The following is a 10,181-nucleotide window of genomic DNA, read 5'->3' as shown; positions in this document are numbered from 1 at the left end:
GAATCCATTCAATGAAACCATTCTACTAAAGGCAAGAACTTAGCTTAGTTGTAAAGAGAGCTAATTGGTTAAGAGTTTAATGATAATCTGCACAATTGTGACCTCCAGCTGGGAGTTTTTATTAGGAATTTAGGTGATTATTTCTATATCTCCCATGAAAATTTTCATATTTTTGAGGCGAGAAGTAATTTCTTCTAATTTGCCCCTTCTCTTTTAAACTATAAAGCTTTTTAGAGAATATTCTGGAATGCACAGTGACCTATTAAATCAAAGTAATCCTCCCTGAAGTTCTAAGTAAACATGTTATTTTTAGCGTATTGCAATATTAAAATTTAAAACCATAGAATGAAATTGTTATTATAAATCTCTTTTATTCAAGTATTTTTCTTGTATCCTCACACATTACTGAAGCTAGACTATGCTATTAAGTAGCTTTCTGTCTTGAGTCAATATAGAGATGATTCAGTTTGTGTAATTAGACAAACTCCCCCAGACCCACAGAATCTAGCAGACTTCAAGGAAATCACTCATAGTGTTTCATTCTAAAATATGCAATGTAAAATTTATATATTTTATTATTTATGCTAAATGTACTTACTTATATCAAATTAATCAGAAATTTTAGAGCTTAGTTTTTTCTTTATCATAATGTGGTTACAGACGTATGCTTTGGAATTCGAGAGTAACTCTCCATCTTTGAGTCTCCATTTTTACATTTCCGAACTGAATTCTATCTTCCACGATGCTGTCATGTCTAAGGTAGTGTAAAATGTATAGTATTTGGCACGGAGTAAATAAAAATTGTTCTTAAATAACTGATAAAGTAATTTCTTAGGCTAGTCTAAATGATATTATCCATGTGAGTATAAAGACATATATCCATATATAGGAAGCCTGGCAGGAAATAATTCCTCATACTACTCATAAGATTTAAAGAAATGATCAAGGAATCTAACAGTGGGCGAATGGTTACATAAATCTCAATGTATCTGAATATTCTCCGTGCTGCTTTGACAATATCAGCAAAATGCCGTGTGTGCTTTTAGACTGGGAACACTGAGCACATCGACTTAATCAAACACCCAGAGTCCTAGTGTGCCCACAGAGTCACGGTGTTCCCATTTCAGTTGAGAGCTTTGTATTGTGTGTACTCTGTGTGTCTGCCCTCTCAGTCGCTGCTGCACCTGAAGATGCTTTGCTTGGTCTTGTGGCTGTTCCTGCAACTATCCACAGTTGCAGATCGACCCGTCTACCTTTTCCTGATTGAACCGATCGTGTGTTGGCACTGACTCGCCCTTGGCCTCTTTCGTCTTTGAGACTTTCTCCCTTGCTTTTACTAAGAGTTCCCGACATCCATTGCTGCCTACTGCAAGCCTGCCTTCTGCTCAACTGTCCTGCAAACAGGAGTTCAGGCTCTCCTGGTCTATAAAGACTTTTCTCTAGACCAAGGAGATAAACCCCTGCCATTATTTGTGACTTTTTCTAAGCTGCATATGTGCTAATGTTGGAAGGACAGTGTTTGCTATGGGAAGGTGAGGGATGTAGACAAATGGAATCACTGGGGTTTAGAGATCTAATCTTACGGCCAGGTACACAGCTCTGTCTTAGCAATGAGCACACAGTGTTCTGATGGGTTTAATCACCTGCCCTCGCTGCTTAAGCCTTGTGGTCGAGTCTCACCAATTCTGTTCTTCCTTTTCACACCTTTTTTTCCTTTCCTCCCCATTTTCCATAATCTGGTTACCAAAGGCTGCTGGTCTGTAAGCTAGGATTTGAACCTCTCAAGGTGTTGTTGAATTACATAGAGTGGAGAAGTCGAGCTCACTCCACAGTCCTTCAGCTCCGATTAGGTGAAACTCCTGCTGTATGCCATAATGATACATTTATAAAAAGCAAGAGGCACAGTTATAAAGTAAAGATGATTCTTACTCTGTTGAAAGAGAACTTACAGGGCTGGAGAGAATCCTCAGTTGTTAAGAGCACTTGCTGATCTTGAAGAGGAGCGGAGTTCTCAGGATTCATTTTGGGCAGTTTATAACCACCTATATAACTCTAGCTCCTAGGAATCCTATACCCTCTTCTGCCCTCAGGGGGCACCCATACATGCATGGCATGCACTCAAATTCACGCCTCCCCCCAAACATACACATATAAACTTAATTAAAAATAAAAATAATTTTTTAAGCTAACACATAGGCCGATAAGATGGCTTAATGGGTTAAGGTACTTGCTGCCAAGTGATCACTTGAGTTGGATCCTCATTATCCATAGTGTATAAAGAGAGAACTGACTTCCACAAGTTGTCCTCTGATCCCCATATTGTGTTATGGCGTGTGCATGTCATACTCATAAATAAATAAATAAATAAATAAATAAATAATAAATAAATAAATGTGATTTTTAAGTTAAAACCAAAAACAATTGTGTATATGTGCCACATTTTTTTTATCCATCCTGCCTAGGCTCAGTGAGCTGGGCTCTGCTGACTCCCCATGGAAGAACTCAAATTGGGGGATGTGGGGATGCGGGGTGGCTTGGGAAAGAGGGCTGGGGGTGGGAGGAGGGAGGAGGGGGATCTGTGGATAGTATGTGAAGTGAGCAGAAAATTTCTTAATAGAGAAAAATGAAAGAAAAAAAAACAAAAACAAAAAGTCACTAAAAAGAAAACTGTAGTGACAATATTCCCACATGGTAACTGAAGATTATTTACTCTGGGAATTCCTACAATATATTTTAGCATTTTTAAATGAAAGATGACAAAATTAAAAGAAATTTTTGTAAAGAAATAACTCAGTGACTAATAACATGCATATGTAAAGCAAACTTTATTGTAGTCTCTTGTTGGTAATTCTCCCACCATGAGGAACAGTCTACAAGGCCCTGTTTCCAGTATAGTCCCTTCCATACAAGGTGCTCTATAGACCTTTGTTCTCACACCTTTATCTTTACTAGACTCTATTGTGGTAATACTGTGTTCCCCCAAATATTGTGCACCCTAGTAAACTTATCTGGGGTCAGAGAACAGATCAGTCACTAGATATAGAGGCCAGAAAATAGTGGCGCATACACCTTTAATCCTATCACTTGGGAGGCAGAGATCCATTCGGATCTCTGTGAGTTTAAAGCCACACTGGAAACAGCCAGGCATGGTGACTCATGCCTTTAATCCCAAGAAGTGAGCCTTTAATCCCAGGAAGTGAGGGCAGAAAGCAGAAAGGTATATAAGGCGTGAAAACCAGGAACTAGGCTGGTTAAACTTTTAGGCTTTTGAGCAGCACAGTTCAACTGAGAGGCATTCAGTCTGAGGAAACAGAATCAGCTGAGGAATTGGCGAGGTGAGGAAGTTGTGCCTGTGTTCTGCTTCTCTGATCTTCCAGCGTTCACCTCAATACCTGGCTCCAGGTTTGTTTTTATTAACAAGATCATTTAAGATTCGTGCTACACTCTATATCTGCAAACATATCTCTATCCATCTATCTATCTATCTATCTATCTATCTGTCTGTCTGTCTGTCTGTCTGTCTATCTATCTATCTACCTATCTATCATCTGTCTGTCTATCTATCTGCCTACCAGTTGATTGGTCTATCACCTGCCTCCCTCCTTAGGTATTGCTGTAAGTATCCATTATTGCTAGCATCCCCAAAACCCCTTAGCACTTACCTTTCTACAAAAGGCCAACATTCAGGTGTCTGATTGTCACCATCAGAGCTCTGACGTGAGGCTGTTTTCTGGAGTTAGGAGCCCAGGAGCCAGCACATGGGACAATCTGAGAATAATTGGGCATTAATCTGCATCTCCCTCCCCAGCAGCCCTAAATGTCACTAGTGAATTGGTAGATAAATTCTCTGGAGTGGGAACAATTGTAGGCATGTCATAACTAGTCCCTCAGAATTCCCAGAAGACTGAGTCTATTTCCATCTATTGCAACGTGCATTGCAGTTGACTTCATTACTGAATGCTTCTCCCATCCTCTCTTCCTCCTATTCCTAGGGGACTTTCCAGGGATTGCTATCCCAATACACATGTGTGCTCAAATTCTGTCCTCCAGGAGGAGTCTGTCTCTGCAGAAAGTCAGTGAAAGAAAATGGTCACCTGCATGTCTAGTTCATATAGTGAATTGATTCTGTTTGATACTGGATCTGAGCTCAGCTGGAGCTCAGAATGTACCAGACCACTAACTAAGTGATCATCTGAGGTGGCTATCCTGGAATAACGTTTAGAGAGATTCAAATTATGTGTGTTGTGATATGTGTAGTTCTGGACATAACATTTTAAAAAAAAGAACACCAGATATTTAGAATATTACCACAGTGCCCTGACTAGGGGTCAGACATACAACAACTAAGACAATAAAAGTAGAACTCTCTGGCTTCTCGACTAAGCCATACAACATTGGCATAATCACTGAGTCCAAGTAGCTGAAGGAAAGCCGTGAGTTCAATGGACTAGATTTGTTTACTCCCCCTTTAGCAGCTAGAGTTCTGGGGGATGGCTGTTAAAGACAATTCCAGTCTCAGGAAATTAAAGGTTTTCTGATAACTATAGCCTTCCTTTATGAACTGCAAGATCCTAGTCCTTGGGAACACTTCACAGGGAGACAAAAACTAAAAAATGAAAAATTCTAACGTGACAGATATCTTAAAAGAAACTGTGCTCAGCAGGACAGTCCTCTGTGCTTCTCTTCCAAAGCTCATTTACTTAGCAACACTTCCTATCTGGGGCCTCATCAGACACTGCTTTGCTGCCTGCCTTGCCCGTCCTGGCTTGTGGCATTTCTGCATCCTGCGGTTCCTTCTGTCTGCTGTTGGGCCTGAGTTCTGTTCTCTCACCAGCCTCATAGATGAACAGGCGGCTTAGAATATGCTCTGCCACTGTCTAGGGCTGTCTGCCTTCTCATCTGACACAGTGGTTTCAGGCAATACGCACTGTACCCCAGCTCACACCAGGACACAAGGGAAGGGATCCCAAACAAGGCAGGAACTAATTTAAAATCATTTCTAGGTTTACTTCCAACTCTAAGATTCTGTCAGTACTTGCTGTCTTGGTTAGTTTTTTGTTAGCTTGACACAAGCTAGAGTTTTCTTGGAAGAGGGAACCTCAGTTGAAAAATGGCCCCCATCAAATGGCCTGTAGGCCAGTGTATAGAATGTTTTCTTGATTAATGATTGACGTGGGGAGGCCCAGCCTACTGTGGGTTGTGCTGTCCATGGGAAGGTGGTCCTGGATTGTATAAGACGGTAGGCTAAGCAAGCTAGGGAGATCAAAGCTTTAAGTAACATTTCTCTATGGCCTCTGATGTGGTTCCTACCCCCAGGCTCCTCCTGCCTTGAGTTCCCTTCACGATGAACGGCGATGATGAGTGTAAGCCAAACGAACCCTTTCCTCTACATGTTGCTTTTGATCACAGTGTTTTATCACAGCAATAGAAATCTGAGGAGAACAGAACTGGTACCAGAAGGGGGGCATGCCAAGGCAGACTTGTCCATATAGTTTTAGCGAGGGTCTTAGGAGTGTTTGGAACCTAAGGCTGAAAAAGCCATGCAGAGTTTAAAGGGTTGTTCTGTAGGAGCCTGGAATATATGAATGCTGAGAGAAATTCAGGCCGTGGAGACCTGGTTTGTCCTGATTCTGTGGGAAGTTTGAGAATCCCTAAAGATTCTATCAGAACTGTTTGTGTGATATCTTTGAATGAAGGTTCCATGGGTCTGGTCGGCTGGGGCTGAAGAGTCAGTTGTGATTAACAAGAGACCTGCACCACTGATGTAAAAGTCTCGGCTTTACCAGGACATTTCTCCCCAGTTCTGGTCATCCTCCATTCTTAGACTTTCTTTCCCGTTAGCTAACGTACATTCTCCTTCCCATGTAAAACCCCTAGAAGAGATGGAGCCAGTTTCAAGCATAGGATGCTAGTTGGATTTCCTATGTGAGCTCTTCCTCTTGTTCCCTCCGCTCGCTCATAACTGGATTTGCTCTTCGCTTAGCCTGAAGACATGCACTTCCACAAGAAAGGGACCCTTGCCTCAACCCTGCCCAGGCATGCCTTCCCACGAGTCATAGGTGGCTTCACGCTGGTGTCCCACAGCAGCCGTTTATGTCTTACCTGCAGTTCTCCCACAGGGAACATTGTTTCACCATTAGCTGGGCCTTCCCCAGCCCTCTCTAAACACCAAGCATTGCTTCTACATCTGCAGGAAAGGGAACCAGTTGTTTCTTCTGTCAAAAGGAGAGCCCAATGTTTCTGATTAAAACGTGTTCAAAAGGCAGAGCTAGGATGAGTAGGTAGAAATGTGGAGTTCTGGACCCCATAAGGATCTTGGAGTACATCTTTGGAGCATTGAGCTGGGCAAAGTGTGACGATGTAACATAAATCTACTCTTATTACTCCCCAGCACACCTTTACTGGATATAGCTTTGTCACTAGGGTTCAGAAATTGGAATCCCAAGCAAATATGGACCAACTCCCATGTATGTGCTTGAGCTCTGGGAAGAAACTGGAGTGCACAAGCTTCGTGCTGTCAGGGAGTGAGACCAAAGCTCTGAGGGACCACTTGCTAGATGAGAGTGTGGACATGTTATTTCAGTTCTCCAGAATATCCACATGCCAGAAATGCTGGGAAGAAAATGAATGCCAAGAACCAGCACAGTGCCTGTTTCGTGCAGGTCCGTATGCTGTCCCCCTGCTCTTTGATTTGCTTCCAGGATATTCTCTGTGGAAAGTATGGGGCAGTTACTCACCCATCGCTTGTGGTGACTGGACCCCAGCCACAGCCTCTCCGAAGATCATCTAAGTGAAGTTTCTGGGCTCTTTCCAATGGATCCTCATGCCTACCATGATTATCTTTGTGTGTATCTACGGACTGCAAATATGAACTTTTATTGTGTGCTTCTCCATCCTTATTTTATTATTTTACTTTTCTTTTTCCTTGCCACTTGCTTCTCACTCTATGACTGTTTCTGGAATGCTAAGCTTCCATTTAATTTCCTTTTTCATTCTGTTTATCAGACATATTGAAGAATTCTCTAGTGATTCAACCCATTTCTGGATGATGTCTTCACCAGCAGCTTGCTTTCACCCACCAGACGCGTCACAGTCTTAGATGTAGCTTCCTTTATCACTGTGATCTCTCTCTCTCTCTCTCTCTCTCTCTCTCTCTCTCTCTCTCTCTCTATTTCTCTCTCTCTCTCTTGACTAGGGCACATCAGTCTGCAGGGGTCTTAGAGTAGAAAATATGAATGCCTGATTTATTTGGAAGCCCACGTGTGATATTGACATTAAAGTTTAGGATTGAGCCTGGCATAGAATAGAAATACATTAAGACCCTGGGAAACAGCTGGATCAAGAACAGAGAGGGAGAACAAGGAATAGGAGACCATGGTAAATGAAGACCACATGAGAATAGGAAGAAACAAAGTGCTAGAGAGGCCCACAGAAATCCACAAAGATACCCCCACAACAGACTGCTGGCAATGGTCGAGAGACAGTCCGAACTGACCTACTCTGGTGATGGGATGGCCAAACACCCTAATTGTCGTGCTAGAAACCTCATCCAACTACTGAGGGATCTGGATGCAGAGATCCATGACTAGGCCCCAGGTGGATCTCTGGGAGTCCAATTAGCGAGAATGAGGAGGGTTTATATGAGCGAGAATTGTTGAGACCAAGGTCGGATAAAGCACAGAGACAAATAGCCAAACAAACGGAAACACATGAAATATGAACCAATGGCTGAGGGGTCACCAACTGGATCAGGCCCTCTGAGTGGGTGAGACAGTTGATTGGCCTGATCTGTTTGGGAGGCATCCAGGCAGTGGCACCGGGTCCTGTGCTCATTGCATGAGTAGGCTGTTTGAAACCTGGGGCCTATGCAGGGTCCCTTGGCTTGGCTTGGGAGGAGGGGACTGGACCTACCTGGACTGAGTCCACCAGGTTGATCTCAGTCTGTGGGGAAGGCTTTGCCCTGGAGGAGATTGGAATGGGGGGCGGGCTGGGGGGAAGGTGAGGGGGGCGGAAGGGGGGAGAACAAGGGAATCTGTGGCTGATATGTAGAACTGAATTGTATTGCAAAATAAAAATTAAAAAAAAAAAAGAACCTGGGAAACTAGGTACCCCTAGAGTGTGAGTTGGGTACAGAAAAGTTTGAAGGGCACAAGTAGGACAAAGGTGGAGTCCATGTCTCCAGAGCTCCACTGACAACCAACTGTTCCTATTCTCTCAAAAGTTCAAATGACAGTGGAGGTCATAGGGTTTGAAATTCTAAGTTTGGAATCCATGTCATCAAAGCTAGACTGTTCTATTTTATGACCCATCATGCATATTTTGTGTGATGCTTAAAACTTCCTCCTTGGAAACGTGTTCTAGGCAAAAATCAAACTATTGAGATTATTTGTTACACTGGCCCACTTCTGCTATTGTAATGGTTACAAAGTTCAGAGAAGAAACAGACACATTTAATAAATAGAAAATATTTATTATGATACAGCATCATCAAGATTATTTGACAAAAGGCAGTAACAAGCCAAAGGAAAACACTTTTACAGGAAGCGAAGAAACACTTTGTATAAGCACATACATTACAGTAAAGGTATTTTTCCCTTTAGGTACAGGGTATGTATGTGTACATCTCCAATTCTGAACAATTATATGAGCTAATATTTCTATTTATTCTGGAAAATTCATAATCATGTTAAGAATAGGCATCCAGTAATATTTTAGTCAGTATTGAGTGTGTTCACCAAATGTCTCAGACTGAAACCCCAGAACAAACTCGCCTGTTACAGCATTCGAATACGAAGCATTGCCTCATCTATTCTGGAAAAAAAAACAAAAACAAAAACAACAAAAAACCTGAATGCACAATTCCATAGTAATGAAGGCCATATGTTGGTGCCTCAAGAATTAAAAGAACATAGGAAGCATTATGGGTTCTCCCACTGTTTTCCCAACTTAATAGAAACCCATCTATTTAGCACTGAACCATCTTTGTTGTTGTGTTTTGTTTTTTGAGACAGATTTTGAGAGCTATTTAGGCCTGGAATTCATTGTGTAGACTATGCTGGCCTCAACCTTACAGAGATCCACCTGCCTCTGCCTCCCAAGTGCTGGGATCAAAGACGTGTGCTAGCATGCCCTGCTCTGCATCATCTGTTTTTCTCCCATTCTGTTTCTTTACAATGAAAACACGGAGCTCAAGTCTTGAGGTCTTTGCAATAAGGATGTTTAAAAATATTTTTTTTAAGGAAAGACAGAAATTCTTGATAAGGAACTCACTAAACTGGGCAGTAGAATGTGGAAACTTAAGAAACACAACTCTGACATAGGAGTTGATGTTAAATTCCGAACAAATGATGCCTTGGGTATTTAGAGATTCTAAGATGATGCATTTTTGGCTGAGAAATCACTAGCTTCAACATGAAGAAAGCAAATTAAAATGGCTGAACATAAGGCATAAACAAAGATATTTAAAGGGAGCAGATTCATCCCACAAATAATAGAAGAAATAAAAATAACAAGAACAATCCTTTTCTTTGGGGTTAGAAAAGGCAGGGGTAAGATGGAGTAATTGGATCACACGTATGTGGATATCACAGAGTAATAAACATGGGGATCATAAGGAAGAGATGCTAACAAAAACAGAAGCATAAAGCATGTAAAATTTTTTTAAAAAAATGAAGTGTGATTGACAGGCAGATGGTCGAGACACTCTGAGCGGACTTGAGTATCGTCACACACTAGAAGACCATGAAACTCAAGTAGCTGTGGAAAAACTTTTTAAAAATATATCTGAAATATTCTAAATATTGCCTTTTCAACCTTACATTTTAATAACAATGTGCACAAGTTTATAAAAATGTACTTTTTAGTGTCACGCACTGTTTGGTGACCTTTTTTATACAATGCACTTTCAAACTATTTCATTGATAACATTCTCACATCGTAAAATATCTGAAAAATAAATCCCCACCTAGAAGGATTTCCATCGCAGCTGCACGTGAGAAACATCAGACCACAGACCCAACCTTCAAAGAGACACTGGTGACAGTGATGTAGAGAACATCACTGGAACATAAAAATATTTATACTATACTCGAAAGACAATTTCCTAGTTGCAGCTAGACTGACATTACGTGGTACGAATTTTATAATCACATGTATACAAGGAACACAGGAAAACACATTCA

Source organism: Peromyscus eremicus, chromosome 8b (assembly GCF_949786415.1).
Source record: "Peromyscus eremicus chromosome 8b, PerEre_H2_v1, whole genome shotgun sequence".
Classification (NCBI taxonomy): Eukaryota; Metazoa; Chordata; class Mammalia; order Rodentia; family Cricetidae; genus Peromyscus; species Peromyscus eremicus.
Note: the sequence above shows the minus strand (reverse complement) of the source record.